The sequence below is a fragment of the Mytilus californianus genome, unplaced genomic scaffold (assembly GCF_021869535.1).
Source record: "Mytilus californianus isolate M0D057914Y unplaced genomic scaffold, xbMytCali1.0.p SCAF_4, whole genome shotgun sequence".
In the NCBI taxonomy this organism is placed as follows: Eukaryota; Metazoa; Mollusca; class Bivalvia; order Mytilida; family Mytilidae; genus Mytilus; species Mytilus californianus.
The window spans coordinates 67,575,133-67,592,615 of NW_026262690.1; the positions used below are offsets into that span (position 1 = coordinate 67,575,133).

At 31.5% G+C, this 17,483-nt stretch overlaps 1 long non-coding RNA gene across 1 annotated transcript; it reads right to left on the minus strand.

Moving 5' to 3' along the window:
* Positions 1 to 12,736: 12,736 nt before the first annotated feature.
* LOC127738423 (uncharacterized) lies at positions 12,737 to 16,789 on the minus strand. Its single transcript, XR_008000035.1, has 2 exons — positions 16,348 to 16,789; positions 12,737 to 14,466 (listed from the first exon to the last, which is right to left on the minus strand). It is a non-coding gene; the product is annotated as an uncharacterized LOC127738423 (long non-coding RNA).
* Between the last annotated feature and the right edge of the window lie 694 nt (positions 16,790 to 17,483).

Consider the following 17,483-nt stretch of genomic DNA (forward strand, 5'->3'; position numbering starts at 1 on the left):
AATTCGTAACATGAAATATCGTCCTATTGCAAATTTCTGATACCTGTTCATTTATTTTTTAATTCTCTCTCTATAGCTTTTGATAGTGTGATTGTTTTTTTTCTGACAGGTGTTTTATAAAACCTCAATCCACCTATTTTTAGAAAAAAAATGTTGCTTTTTGTACTGTGCTACTTTAAATCCAACAATGAAAATAAAACAAAAATACATATTACACTTTCTTCCAGTTATATGCCGACAAATGTATTATTTTACAAGTCATAAATAAATTTCTTTCTGTTTTATCATTACAATACGATAAATGATAACTGATGAGACATTTAAGTATCGAGATGTCATTTGTTTGTTGTTGTTTTTTTTTTTCTTTAATGCCATAATTAGTCATTTGTTCATTATTATCAGGTTGGATTCGTTTTCACTTATACTGTATTACATTTAAGAAGCTTTTCTTAATTTTGAATTAGACACATTTTTTTTCTTAGTTAAATATAGGCAACAATAGTTTACGATGTTCAGATCTCAAATCGATTCATCAGATGCATCTAAGTAAAACGCAGCTTATGGCTGAATCGCAAGACTCCTAGGAATTATAGGGATGCGTCTCCTGCTATGCACTCATCTTTCGACATGTAAATACCGAATCAGTCAAAATGTCACAACCGTGAATAGGACACAACATGCACAATGAGTATAATTTTAGATAGTCTAGTATATAATTAAAAAAAAGATCAAACACTGCGAATACATGACAGTATTAAGCTAGGGCACAACTATATCGTATCGTAGGAAAATTGATGAAAACCAACAACAACAAAAATACTAGATACTCTAAAGAGCATGTGTCGTCCATCTTGTTCTACCTGCTGCAGTGTATATTAAGGAAAGGACGCTCTACAACATTAAAGACTAGAATAGAATTCATGAAAAATTCTCTGTTTTGGTGATGGTAAATCTGACTTTACTGAACATTCTCGCTGTTTACATGTTATCTCTATCTATAATGCACTTGCCCCAGCAGTTTCAGAGGAACAGATTTTTGTAAAAGAGTACAAAAATTTACGAAAAATTGTGAAAAATAGAATTTGAAGGGCTATAACTCCTGAAGGGGTAAATGACTATTTTGATAATGCTGACTTAATTGTGGAGCTTACTTTGTTGAACTTTTTGCTGTTTACAGTTTGTCTCTATCTATTATAAAATTCAAAATAATAACAAATAATCGCAATTTCCTTAAAATTACCACTTCAGAGCAGCAACACAACAACAGGTTGTCTGATGCGTGTGGGAAATTGAGTGCAGATGGATCTTGACCTGATGAACATTTTCAGTGTGTGTCAGATTTGCTCTTAATGCTTCAGTTTCAGATATATAAGCCAAACTGATTTTACCAGACCCCCCCTCCCCCCGCCCCATGTTCTATTTTTAGCCATGGCAACCATCTTGGTTGATTGGCAGGGTCATCAGATACATTTTTTTAAACTTGATACCCTAAGGATAATTTAAGCCAAGTTTGGTTTTATTTGGCCCAGTAGTTTCAGAGGAGAAGATTTTTGTAAGAGTTAACGGACGACGACGACGGACGACGGACGCCAAGTGATTAGAAAAGCTTACTTGGCCCTTTTTGACCGGGTGAGCTTAAAATGGATAAAAAGGTGAACATTGTGAATTAACCATTTCTCTTTTGTGTTTCATAACTTATACCAAAGCCATGATGTAAAGACAAAAAAAACATATCGTAAAGTTAATATTTTATTAAATTCGTTTTAAACGGTATTATGTTAACAATGGAAAACTTCTCTGTCGTTATCAGTGATGATACATGACATTTTTGTTACCCTATTAGGTTTTTACTTATTGCTTACAGGCATTTTGGGGTCTGAACCACCTGATCAATTGAGTTATTGTTATCATTTGGCGTCCGTCGTCTGTCGTTGTCGACATCATTATCAAACTTTTACAAAATCGACTCAAATAAAACTACTTGGGTTTTTTAAACCTAGTTTTATCACAATCTTAATAATTATAATTAGTTTATAATAAAATATCTCAGCCTGCATGATAAACTTTATGATATATAGAACACAGGTGTTAAATACAAGTTCGTGTTTTATCAGGATAACCGCTATAGTTTATTTTCGAGAAGGGACAGATATGTTCAAATGTTGATATATATATCTACACTCTTTAACATTAATACTGTAAAACAAATTCCCAAATGAAATAATGCAATGAAAAGACAAATTTTCTATTTTTCTTTTTTTTTTGCTTTTGTCTATTACCGTAAAAATATTGACAGATCTAGAGAAATTTATAAATAATTTTTTTTTCATAACCAACGAGTTCACTTTTTGTGCATTTTTCGTTAATTAGTACAGTAGATAACGACAAACTGTGCACATAAACAGTTTTCAGAAGGACAAGATCTACACTTTTGTTAACATATCTGATTAGGGTACGTCGATTTCTTATTGGTGGTATTGTCCTTCAATAATGCTATTATATACTGTTTTGACATTTTGATTCTGATAATTTCATAGTAAAGAAATTGTTCAGCATAGAAAATATAATCAACAAGACACAATCTGCAAATATACCAATATGACTTAAATTAGCAATAGAATCCTTAAAAACATAATCATCTTTATTAATCATTTCCATCGATTTTTTCCCATGGTATACTAACACTATTATAGAAAAAATGTAGACTGTAAAAAGATATGCAACAACTGAAAACAGACAAAAAGTCAACATTAGTGAAATAGTTAGTTGTAATGGGTGTATTAATCCTAAGAATAACGATGTTTACACTTTTTATGTATTTGGAAAAAACTACTGGAGATAAAGAAAAACTGTAAAAGCCAAAAATGGTCAACAACACAATATCCACAAATACAAAAGTGGAATGATCAAGTTTTTATCTTATACACTGTACAGATATTAATCAACTATATACGATGATGTAATGATAGTAAGATGAATACATCACTCTGGCATGTTTCATTTGCATCTCTTCTCTCTTTCATTTTTCATTGGTTAATGTGGATTGTTACGTATATACTATTTCAAATTTGTCACTATATCTGGTGTATAAATAATTTTAAGGTTTGCATGTCTTTCTTGCAGAGTTCAAACTTACATTGATTTCATTTACATGGTACAGTTTGTTATGATACCCCGCTTTAAAAAGTGGGAATTTACTTTTTTACCTCTGTCTGTCCGTCCATCCGTCCAATCAATATTTTTCGTGGCATCTTTCTTAGGAACTGCATCATAAGGATTTTTGAAATTCGGTTTCAAAGTTTATTTAAGTCAGCTATACCTTGTGATGCGTTTTCAGATCCATCACTCAATAACTTCCTGTCAAACGAACACTTTTATTATTTTACACATGATACCCAAGTTGAAAATTTTCGTCGCACCTGTCACAGGAATTGCAATACATGGATTTCTGAAATTTTGTTTCAGTTTTTATATGAGTCATCTACATCGTATGGTCTGTTTTCAGATTCATCACTCAACAACTTCCAGTTTATCGAAATGTTTGGGCGCGGGTATCATCAGTGAGCAGTAGCTCACACTTTCACTTCTTTTTTGTTAAGATGTATTTCTCATATAATATCTGCAATACGTAAATTATACTCTCAAAATGATTGCATTGTGAACATGTCTGTATAGTATGAATCTATAGATCATACTTAATACAATATTATATCACTAGATTTCTAAATTTCGATTATATGACAAGATTCTTTTGCAAGATAAAAAAAGACCCTTTGACAACGATGGCGTTTTTCTTCGTGCTACAGAAAAAGGAAGCGGATAGTAAGGAAGTAATGATGAACATATGTGAAAGACAAACACACATATACATAATCGGATGAACAGATAAGATAAAATCATACAGTACACTACACACGAACTTATGATAGAAAACACCAAGATGAAACTTCTTGTGCAAAAAGTGCCATCGATGGTGCTACTTCTGTTTCATTAAAAAAATATCTGTGAAAATCATCTGTACCACAGCCTTTTGCTATAAATATGTTTTTTAAGAACAAAAAACAAGTATATAATACACATGATATATATATATATATATATATATATATATATATATATATATATATATATATATATATATATATATATATATATTGTTGTTTATACGAATTGTATATACTAGTACAGTATGTGTTTTCAGGCTTGTATCACCATAAATGGTGATCCATTGGATGAAATATGTCGTTGTGTTTCACTGGCTGAGACGTACTTATAATATGTCTGCATCCTACATTAATTTGTAAGATTATTTACGATAGATAATTCAGCTCATCTGTAAAAATTCCATCTTCATGCCTTATATATTACGTACTGTGTTAGGACGCTAGATACAAACTGACGAGTAAAGGTAACACCCGGCCACCGAAAGCTTGACTTTTGTCGAGCATAGGTGGTCGAGTGGTCTAGCGCGTCGGGCATAGTGCAAGGCGATTTAGTATCACGGTATCTCAGTAGCATGAGTTTGAATCCCGGACAAGGAAGAAGAACAAAACAATTGCATCCGCAAATGTACAGATCTAACATTGTTGGGCTGTTATTTAGACTTTTTATATAACACTACACACATGAATATATATATATATATATATAAATATATATATATTTCTCTAATTCGTCGTCAATTTATCCCTTTCTGCACCCATTGTATAAAAAAAAAATAATCAACGTGTGGTTCGTTTGATCTCAGTTCTTCATTGGTTAAAATCCGATTATGACTTTGAATTTACTTCCTTTCCTCTGAATTTCCTATTGTGACGGCATGAAAAAAGGCGACCATGCCTGATGACGTCACATATAAAGAACACATCTTTTTACAGATCATTCGAAAAGACGGAATAAGTTTGCCTGCATATTGTTTGAAAATCATTAGAGAAATAGATTCTACCACCAAATCTCGTGTAATACGAAATTTATCCACTCTCGGTGGTTAAATTTTAAATATTTAAAACGCTCGCCGAGCCTCGCGTTTTTAATTTGAAAATTTAACTGTCTCGAATGGATAAATATCGTATCACACTTGATGCAGTGGTAGAATCTATATATATATATAGCACTATTTACCTTCTTACCTGATCCAAATAAGACCAATGAAAAACAAAACTACGGACAGTTTACCTTGACAGACGGTAAACGAAACTTGATGGGAACAAACCACGCAGTTTTTTAACTAAGAAACTGCAAGAGGTATCAGATTTCTAAGGGTTCAAAAATAAAAACCACAAACTAATCATGGATTAATTTCAAATTCACTTAACATGATGAAAGGGCATCAGTTCTTGTCACTCCTGTCATCCACGTCGTTTTTCTTAAGGTGAGTAAAATCACGGGAATTAATAAGAAGGATCGTTTCACTTACATTATCATTACATGGTAGGCTTTACATATATATATGTAGGAAAATATACAAATACGTTCCGTTTTTCTTAGCAGAAATACAACCTTTTCATCCAATGTGGTATTCCATACACGGTAAAACTCTAATTACACACCCTAAAAGAGGGTCGAAAGATACCAGAGGTACATTCCATTTCATAGATCGAACCTAACCTGACAACTTCATGGCTGAAAAAAAGACAAGCAGACAAATAAAAGTACACAAGACACAACATAGAAAACTACAAACGAAGTATCACGAACCCCACCAAACACTGGTGGTGATCTTAAGTGTTCCAGAAGAGAAAAAAGAACCTGCTCCACATGTGGCACCCTTTGTGATGATTATGTTATTATAAACCCGGTAAATAGTCTAATTTGGAAGGGGATTGTAGTTACGAAATACGGAACATATCCGATATCATCCAAATCTCCCTACTCTAAATCAAAATCATTAAACACATACGTGATTATAGTCTGAATATCCATGTGTAACTCAGTCTGCTTATTATATATAATAAACCAGCACTTAGCAATTTTTTTCACAAACAAGCAAGTTAGATCTTTACAAAGCAACCTACCCTTATGTAGATCAGAAACTATGTCTACCATTATTAGATTGTAGTTACGACACAAGGAACATATCCGATATCATCTGTGAAACGGATATTCCATGACGGTCAACCAACTCGTGAAGGTGTCGGTAAAATTTAGGAAGGGATGATATCAACTTCACCATTTGGAACTCTTGGTTTAAAAGCTTCCTTGTGAGCAGCAACCCCCCATCAAGGAAATCATGATACGATATTTCCGAGCTTGTATATCGTATCAATTGGGAGATATATACTCCCTATACAGGCGCTGCTGGTATGTTGCTTAGCATTGCTAAATAACCAACGACAAGAGGTGACTTGCAACCTTAGTAAATGGACATGTGACTATGGACGATTTTTATTTTATTTCAGATGTATTTGACATTAGATATTCCAAACGACTTCAAATAAAATTGCATAAACAGACGTATTTAGCAAATGAAGTGATTGCCAAAGATATCAGTCAAACTAAAAAATATTTGTTACCATATGGGATCGCACTGAAACTCCTCAATTATACACCTTTCAAGCATTCCGAGGCTATGCATTTCAAATAAAGTAACAATACATTTCTCACATTTTGTAAATTTTTGCGTTAATAAAAACCCAGCTCGTTCAACTATAACTGAAAATCGAAAAATACTGCATTTTTCTGTAATCAAAAAATATTACTGATCGGATTATTTTAAAATAGGTCATCAATTGAACTGAAAGTACAAACAATTCGTAAAAAAAGTTCTTCAATTTTTCAAATAAAAATAAAATCTTGCATATCAAATTATGTTTTTCCGTTTAATGATATGAAATAGTCATATGGTTACCAAAAACCGAGAAACGACGAGAAAATAAGCAATATTCTAAATTCCATAAACAGGATGCAATATATTTCAAGATTTTTTTGAGTTTTCGACATCTTCCCCTTTGACTTGCTACTCATGTACCTACTAAATCGATGAGAAGACTCATTCGGTGATGTAAAAGCAAGGTTAGGAAGAGAGGATTTTGTGTATGTCAATCAGAACATATCTGTGGAAATTTGTTTCGCAGACATTCAATCACAGTCAGCAGAGACGCACGTGATGCCTCCGTAAAACGTTCAGTGATGTCTCCAGCTGTACAAATGCGAACCATTGTTTGAAAGCTTCCTTAGAACAAAATTTTAATATGCATCTGTTGCTTGCATTTTGTTTCACAGAAATGGAATTGCCACAATCAGAAAGCTGAACTTATTTTCTGTCGTTACGTAACAGTTTAATATTTACCGACACTCCTTGTCAATTTCTTTCTCTTAGTCATAATATAAAGGATATTAATTGGTTTATAACAAGAAAAACATAAAATGTACTAAAAACAGAAGAATACAGTTATGTCTTTCCTTTAAGACGCACGTTATCATACGATGATAACAGAGATAACCTTACATTAAAAAAAAACGTAGAAGAATTTACTTTTGTTCTTTTTTTCCAATTAAAAATGAATGCAGTGTTTTACTGTTACAGTACAACAGATGAAATTTCACTAAACATGTCATTTTCCAAAAAAAGTAATTTGAAGTGAACGTAAAGAAAAACACTTTTTTTAGCACGATATTTTCTGTTCACAAGCCTCTTATAAAAAAACGAATATGTGGTATGAATCATAAACACTCCTTGCTACAGTTGAGTAACAGCACAACATAAGAACAAACTATAGAACACAGTTGCAAAGGGCTTTATAGTTGTATCGATACACAGCACAATAACAACGAACAAAAAAAAATTAAACAACCCAAAATCCTCTTGTGATGACTTGCGTCTCCTTTTCCAAAAACAGAGACATAATTTAAAGTTCAAATCTGAGGGTAATTACAGATATTAAAAAATACTTCAAATCCAATAACATATAATAGCAAAAATCGTGTATCTAAGACTAAAATATCAGATACAGCCAAAATTGCTCACCAAATATTTGTATCTTCGTAAACATTTCAGCGATTATTTTAACAAAATCCTTTATTTTATTACTTACAAGTTATAAATAGATTAATTTTATTGAAATTTCACTACAATCATGGGAACAGAGATCGAGTTGGGATGTGGAAACACCGTAAGACGATTACAAAGGAACACAACAGTCCAAAAAAGGAAAGTTAACAATAGCGAACAAAGAATCGTTCCTTTTTCATATTTTATTTCGTACGTTGTAAAATTGAAATATCCAAATCTAGAAAGGGGCAGTTATTGTTCTTCATATTTGAATAGTATAAAGTAAATTTCTTTGGGTAAATTTCAGCGATATCTTTAAGAATTCTTCATTGTTTAACGCAAAAATATCATCATGAAAACTGGAAGTGTTGTTGACTGTAAGATAAGATATAATTTGAACAGATTTATACTTATCTCGTCCATAAACTATAATTCATTACGGTACATGATCAATTTTTATATTAAAGGGGCGCAATTGGAGCCCATATGAATACTTATTACCTGTCAATAGATTTATTGCCGAAACGTACATGTCAAAGAGTACATTTAAAGCTGTAATTATATCATCACAGCTCCACTATGTAAATCTTGCAAATATGAAATTGAGAATGGAAATGAAGATTGTGTCAGAGAGACAACAACCCAACCAAAAAGCAGGAAACAGCCGAGTGCCACCAATGGTTTCTTCAACACAGCGAGAAAATTCTCCACCCGCAGGCGTGCTTCAGCTGGCCCCTCAACAAATATGTGTACTAGTTCAGTGATAATGGATGTCATACTCAACCCCGAATTATATAAATGAACTGAAATTTAAAATCATAAAAAACTAACAAAGGCCTGATGCTTCTGACTTGGGACAGGCGCAAAATTGCGGCGGGGTTAAATAAGTTTTAGGAGATCGTAACTCCCCCGCCCCCTTTACCTCTATCCAATGTAGAATAAAATGCTTCGCTGAGCGTAGCCTGATACGACCGCAGAGGTCGAACCCTGAACAGTGTGGGCAAGTTTGGACACAATATTCAAGCTTGATATTGTCTGAATTTGGATTGTGATCAATTTTTTTTTACATAATATAGATTTCTGACACAAAATAAAGGTGGTCAAAGATCTTATAAATCCATTGCGCAATACTGTGCAATTGAAGATTTCTTCGTGAAACTTTTCAAAAATTCGAAATTTTAAAAGTTTTGAAAAAAAATATGATTCCCTTATAAAAATTGGGAAAAAATCCCCCCCCCCCAACTTTTTGAACCCCCCTTGAAGCAATAACCCCAAAACTCAATCCAAGCCTGTCCTTTGTAGTATGGAACCTTGTAGTACAATTTCAGAGAGATCCATACACTAACACACAAGTTATTGTCTGGAAAAATGCTTGTTTTTGGCCCCTTTTTGGCCCTTAATTCCTAAATTGTTGGCCCCCATAACCCCTAAAATGAATCCAAATCTTCTATTTGTGGAATTAAACATTGTGGTACAATTTCAGGGCAATCAAAATACTTATACACAAGTTATTATCCTGAAACTAGAAAAATGCTTGTTCTGGGCCCCTTTTGGGGCCCTTAATTCCTTAACGGTTAAGACCACTATCCCCAAAATCAATCCCAACCTTCCTTTTGTGGTATTGAACCTTCTTAAAAAATTTCATAGAGATCCATTTACTTCAACTAAAGTTATTGTCCGGAAACCAATGTGTCTTCGGACGACGACGCAGACGCAGACGACGACGACATTATACCATTATACGATCCCAAAATTTTTTTTGCGGTCGTATAAAAACACACTGCAATACGCACAGTAAAACTCAGTTTAAAAGAAGTCTGAGTCTGGTGTCAGAATAGGTAACAAAAGAAACTAAGCAAAATGACAATGATACATAAATTAACAAAAGACTACTAGCAGTTACTGACATGCCAGTTCCAGACCTCACTTAAACTGATTGAAAGACTGTGTCATCTCTTTTATCATAAATTTTGAAATTAAGCTTCCCGTTAATGATATAGATATCAAGATTAAGGAAAGGCCATTGTTCATTGTGAGTATTAGCTTTATTTTAAGTTTAAATATTAGGATATATCTCTTAAGTGTAAATACTGAAGTCGTCATTACTGAGATGCAATATATCATCCAAACATCTAAAAGTATTATTAAATTTTTGTATCAGATGTTGTTTTGATGGGTCTGTGCTGATTTTAGTCATAATTTTTAATTCATAACAATAGAGAAACAGGTCCGCAGTAAATATTGCCCATTCCGATAAAAGAGGGGCGAAAGATACCAGAGGGATATTCAAACTCGTAGATAAAAAACAAGTGAAAACGCCATGGCTAACAAAGGAAAAGACTAACAGACAAACACTAGTACACAAAACACAACATAGAAAACTAAAGACTAAGCAACACGAACCCAATCAAAAACTTGGGGTGATCTCAGGTGTTCCGGAAGGGTAAGCAGATCCTGCCACACATTTTCATATATCCTTTTTATTACCCTATATCACTTTATTCGTGTTGCAGGAAATACATTCACAATCAGAATACCTCAAATATGGACACTTCTGTTTAATAAGAATTATATGGAAGTGAAGTGTAGACAGTGGAAAAGTCAAAATTTCCATCCGAAATGAAAAGACCATCGAAAGCACAAAATTTTCTAAAAATGAAAACAACAAGTTATAAATCAAATGCGTCTAAAATAAACAAAAGCATTTCACCTGATTTCTCTATTTTATATGCTTTCTGAGAGCTTCCTTAATGTAACAAAGTCAACGCAAGTTTTCCAATTAATATATATGAACACTAACAAACAAAGTTGTACCTCTAAACACTGCAGATATGTGTATCGACTCTGACAAAAATGAAATGCAGGGTCAAATTTTAGCTTCATGTAAAACAAGGTTTAATTCCACATTCTAAATAAGGAAAGTTTCCGTACCACGTCAAGAATATGACAGTAGTGTTGCATTTGTTACATGTGTTTGAATTTATGATTTTTCAATGTTATAAAGGACTTGTTATTGCACTTTTTTCCTAACAATTTCAATTCAGTATAATTTTCTTTTGTCCAATTTTATCATGATTGCAGATATACGTAACATACTGTGGCGGTATCAAACTTATGGCACTTAAATATAAGACAGTTGCACTGTTATACGTTCATTTAGTGTCAAATCATTTTTAAATATTGAAATAGGTTTCATTCACTATAACTAGGAATGCATGAAAAAGTGGATTTAATTTATGCCATGTTCATTTGTAGCAATATCCTGTATTTATCATTGTCGTCGGTATTGTACATTCTTTGCATTATTCTCCCCGATATAAATATAAAATCTTAAATCTGCGGAAAAAACTTTTTGCTCTCAAATGAAGTGGATGTAAGCAATTAAAGGCAACCGATGGACTTCAAGAATGAGAGAAACCCAATACCGTATTGTCTCTCAACATTACCCTAACATGTTTATGTCATTAGTGAAACAGTGGTGATACAGCACAACATGTGACCAAACTATAAAAATCAGTCCGTCAGACAGGGTTTAAATTACCCTGACCTCATTTTAAGGATCCGTGATCAAGGTTCAGTTGACATGGTCAATCCCTAATCTAAAAATCTTTAGGTTTTCTGCCAAAGTTTTATTTGGTGTATGCAATTATGGTGACGTGTACATGTCTGAATAGCAGGTTTAATCTGAATTTGACCTCATTTTTATACGCCCGTCAAAATTATACAAATATCCGGCGTCCGTCTGTCTGTCCGGCGTAAACATGTCGAATCGTAACTTGAGAACAGCTATCCAAATTTCATGAAACTTAACATGGTTGTTTCTTATGATGGTCAAACGATCTGTATACTATTTGGTGAAAATAAGATCAAAACTTTTTGAGCTTCGGGACTTTGTAACTAAAACAGGGGTGTTTTTTTTACATGTCGCGCCGTATCTCATAAACAGTTTATGAGTATTCCTTAAAACTTTACACACTTCTTAGTTATATTAATCTAAAGATCTGTTTACTTTTGGTGATGATTCAAAATTTTATTTTAGAGTTATTGAGTTTTTTGTTAAAAAAAGGGGGGGTTTTAACATGTCGCGCTGTATCTCAGAAACTATTTATGATTTTTGCATAAAACTTCACACACAAGACGAAGGGCGTATCATGCGCTCGTGGCGCAGCTGTGTATTATGAGTCTTTGTCAATATCATTTTTTTCCCGATTTTGTGCATTTGTCATAAAATATAAGAAATAGGTCATCTATAGTTGATGTATATAATGAGTGTTACGTTTATATGTCCATCTTGCATGTTCTTTAGGTCATGTTCATTGTTCATTGGTCAATGTTCAGTTGTCAAAGTTTTGTCTATTAATGGAATACTGTTAGTAATCAGTCAAGCATATTTGGTGTATGGAATGATTGTAATGTATACATGTCTTTCTGGCAGGGTTCAGTTGATCTTGACCCCTTTTACATTAATCGATGATTATGTTGATTCTATTTGAAACTTAAAGTAAAACCTCCATATTGTATTCTTTCGACATTATTATAATAATGATCAATAAAGCAGGATTTAAATGTTACTTAAAGTTCCATGACTTCACACAAGAACTTCATATGGAGTATGAATAGAAGTTATCATTAGTTTTTAACTTAGTTTTACGCTATAATGATGACATAATCACCTGTACCTGTTAAAGATGAACAACATTCAAAAACATATATAACAATAAGCTACATAGAAAACAACAGATGATATCATCTTCTTGTGATTGTTTACTTTTTTATTACTCTTTTTATAATTAGACACGATGAAGTCTAATACCATTTATGGCATGATAGTGAACATTCTGTATACAAAATATTTCATATAAATATAAGATATGGTATGATTGCTGATAGAACAAGAGACCAAATAACAAAGAAATTAGCAACTATATTTTAACGTGCGGCCTTCAAAAATGAGCAAAACTCATATCATACAGTCAAATATAAAATACTCCAAAACAAAAAATGTAAAACATATCAAACGAAAAAACAGGATTGATATACAAAATAAATTTTTCTATCACTATTTTAAAATCACTATTCCATGTAATTTGTAATTGATCCGACTTTATTTGCAAACCCTGCATCTTTCACTTTGTAAAAACAGGGTTTTTGAAACAAGCAAATAAAAAATAATATAAAGACACACCACCTCATAATCAGTCTTGATTTTGAAATTATAATTTTCATACAATTACATAACATGAATAATATATCTGTACTATAGAAATGTTCACTCTATCAAAATGGCTTGCACGTGAACGTAATTCAGACTTAGTCCAGCGGATCTAAGAATAATTGAGCACTTTATGGTAAAAGCATGAAGCTTGGAGTAGTGAAAGATTAAGGAGCATAAACAAAATGTGTATATGGAGCAACGGAAAAAAAATCCAAAATGGCTGCCAAATTAAAGATGGCCGACGTAAGGAAATGGGAATACAACATCATAAACTTCTGCCAATATGCAATAGCTCAGTACATATTACAAATAAGAAAATTGATTTCAGATATGCCAAGTACTGTTTTTCACAACTTTATAAATACATAAATAATCAAAATGGCGTCCAAATTCAAAATGGTACAGTAAAATGTCATATTCTGTATTGATATATGTACGCACTATCAATGTGGTATAGAAAGTTAACAAATTTGTGAAACTCATTTTGCGATGTAAACAATGGCCTAAAAATTTTTTATTTTACCCGGGGACATAGACAATATTTTAAAAATGGCGGCAATCAAAGATGGCATGGTCAAAATGACAGAATTTGACCCCTAAAACAATAAATATTTGGATACAAATGCAAATAACATATTATTCTTTGAAAAAGGTGGCATAAACTATGAAATGATAATGACCGATACACACCATTCTATATGGCGTCTCTGACAAGGTCTAAATTTAAAGTTATAGAAAATATTTTTCTATTTACATGATTTACTAGCAATTACAAATATGTATGAAACCCTAGAAAGATACAAGACCAGTATTTCATTTTTCAAAATGGGATCATAAATGAAATGATGCTTCAAAAGTAACTACTTGGCATAACAATTTTATAGAACATATTCAAGTTATTGATAATTAAAATAAGATCCAAATGCCAGATACTAAAATTTAGCACTGTCTCAATTAGTGAATAGTCAACATGATGACGGTGGTCACTAACGGTAGAAGTGTCTCTCTTCACTGTCTACTGTCCATTTACGAAATCCTGTGCATTTCAATGCTGCTTTCAAGCATTTAAAATGCCCATCGACATCCTTTCTTACAGTAGATGAACTTCTGACTTGACATTGTTGCTACTGTATGCCCTTAACAGAATAATCAATGTTTTGCCAACTGAATAAATCTGATGGTTGCATATAAGGATTTGCAACTTAAACAATACTGTAACGGCCTCGAATTCCAGTAAAATAAAGCAGAGTATGTACCATATCTGAATAACAATAAAATTATAAAATTAAACAGATCAAAAACAGAAGGCATTTGGTTGGGAAAACATAGACACTGTAAAGAAAAATATGAAAACATCAACTTTACAGACAAACCAGTGAAATGTTTAGGAGTTTTTTTTGGTTGTAATAAAAATGTGTGTCAAAAACTCAATGCTGAAAAACAATTAGAAAAATCTGAGAAAATAATTAAAAACTGTGAGAAAAGAAATCTAACATTATTGGGAAAAATAACAGTTATCAAATCACTGATTCTACCCAATATTACTTTTTTAGCATCTGTTTCACACATAGAAAAAGAATATATTGATAAATTTAAAAAAATTATTTATCAATTTTTATGGAAAAGCAAAATAGAAAAAGTTAAACGTAAAGTATTAAGCTATGAATTGCTAGATGGTGGTCTAAAAATGATTAACATAGATAAATACATAGAATCCATCAAAATTGGATGGATTAAAAGATTAATATATGGAGATTCAGCCAACTGGAAAGTTATACCATTATTTTATTTTAATAAATTTGGCAAGAACTTCCTTATCTTTCATATGAACATTGATGGCATTAACTCAATTCCAGGTTTAAATAAGTTGCCAGAATTTTATTTGAATGTAGTAAAAGCATGGGTAAAAAACAAAAAAATAGAGCAGCCTAAAAACTTTAAATCTATTCGTCAACAAGTAATTTGGGGAAATCAATTCATTAAGATAAAAAAAAAAGTCTTTTATTTCAAAACTGGATAAATAGCAATATCATCTATGTAAACGACATTATAGATGAAAATGGTAACATATTGGAGAAACATATTTTGCAAAAGCTCAGGATTAAATATAATTGGATGTCAGAATTTTCTCAATTGAAGAAAGCCTTTCCAAACGAATGGCTTAATATTTTACAACAAGAAAATTCAAAGAAAACTAAAGTAAAAACAAAGTATGTTTTATACATTAAGAATAATTGTAATTATATAGAAAAATTAGAAAATTTAGACACTAAAACAATTTATAATATATTTATTCAGAATGAGATTGAAATGCCTGTTGGTTTTAACCGATGGAAAACAGTGTTAAAAATTGAGTATATTCATAGTTCAACATGTAATATATTAAAATTTGTTCATCATTATTTGAAAGAAAATAAGTATAAAGTGTTTCGTTGGAAACTGTTACACTTTATTCTACCTTGTAAAACTTTATTAAAACAGTGGAATATCTGCAATACTTCAAATTGTCATTATTGCAATACCACTGAGGATTATGATCATATGTTTCTGAAATGTCACTTTCTTGATGACTTCTTAAGTAAAATAAAAAATCTTCTTGAAAAACTGAATATTGATAATAATATTCTAACATTGAAGAATTTAGTATTCGGTTATAAAATTAATGATGAACAATATTATGAAATCAATTATTTGATTACATTAATAATGTTTTGTATATATAAAGCTAATTACATGTTTGAACAGAAAACAGAATCTATAAATGTGTATGCTGTATTTAAAGCAGAATTTATGTATAGTTACAAACTGCAGGCAAAATGTAAGAATACAAAATATAAATGTATTCTAGATAAAACTGCCAAATTGTTAAAATAATTTCTTTGTTTGAGAAGTATATGATCTAGCAAAAATAAATGGATGAATAAATTAATAAAAGAGAAAAATTTTACGAATTACACATCTGGAACTGATCAAGTAATATAAATTCTACCTTTCACCGCTACTGTACATGTACATGTGATGATTGACAAACAAATGATTGATAACGAGACTATTTACCGTTACAAAAAGAAGATTAAAAAATGAAATATTTATTTAATCTTAATCTTCTTTATACTACAGAAAAATTTTAATTCAGACATACCTGTGAATATGCTATATCACATCTGTTTATTTTTTTATTTTTTAAGTCATGGCCGGTGTGACAATATTTGTTTCAAAACCAGGAAGATGTTTGATAGAAAAACAATTCACCCGTTTACGGAGGAAATATGAAAAATTTCCGGAAACAGTACCCAAAAATAAATTATTGCTAGATGATATATATAGTAAATTGTAAAACAAATAAGTACCATTGATATATACTTGTTAATTTCATTGCTGATAATTTTATAAATTAGCTGTTAAATTAAAACTAATGTTAATTTAATATAATGATGCTTACCAGAAACAACCCTGGATTTCTGGTATTAACAAACAGGGACTCTTTACTGGAATGCTGGACTAGTGTGAAGTACATTGTTAACAGCAAAAAGTGCAATTAGTTGTTGTTGAATAAAAAAAAAAAAAAAAAAAAAAAAAAAAAATTATAATGACTCGCTAAAAATGAATCTTGACATAATATTCCAAACAGTCTTACAAATTACCCTTGGCTGTATCAATATAGAGCTAAAAAAAGAAATCGAGAATATGTATATATAATTGACGAATAAAATTAACTCTGACTTCTCAGACAGATAGCAATGTTTTTCATGTTAATCATCACCAATATCAGAGTTAAAATACCAATGCACTAGGCCTTAGTATATCGACTTTACTTAAGGTTACAACACTTATTGAAGTATATACGATCGCAAAACACGGGGAAAGACGGCCCGTTCTATGATAAAAGTATAGCTTTTCATTGCCCATGATTTAGTTCTGCTAGAAAGATACAACATTTATACATTTTCACATGGTTGGTAAAACCATTAATGCTTTCACAACTAATGCTGATTTCATTTTTTTAAAATATACATCACTTTTGGCAGATGTATAAAGAAGGGATGTCAACAAGTACTCGAGTAATCGAGTATCGCCCGGTAGTACCGAGTATCGATTACCAAAATGATAGTCGACTATCAGATTTCTGTTAGAAAGTTGTTACTTTCTTAAGCTTAAACCAAAAAATATTTTTATTGAGAGCGCCTCCCGGGAAATTAAATATAAATCAAATATAATAAAAATTTAAATACAATTCGAATGTTTGCGTTTAATTGTCATTTAAAAATCCTCCAAACA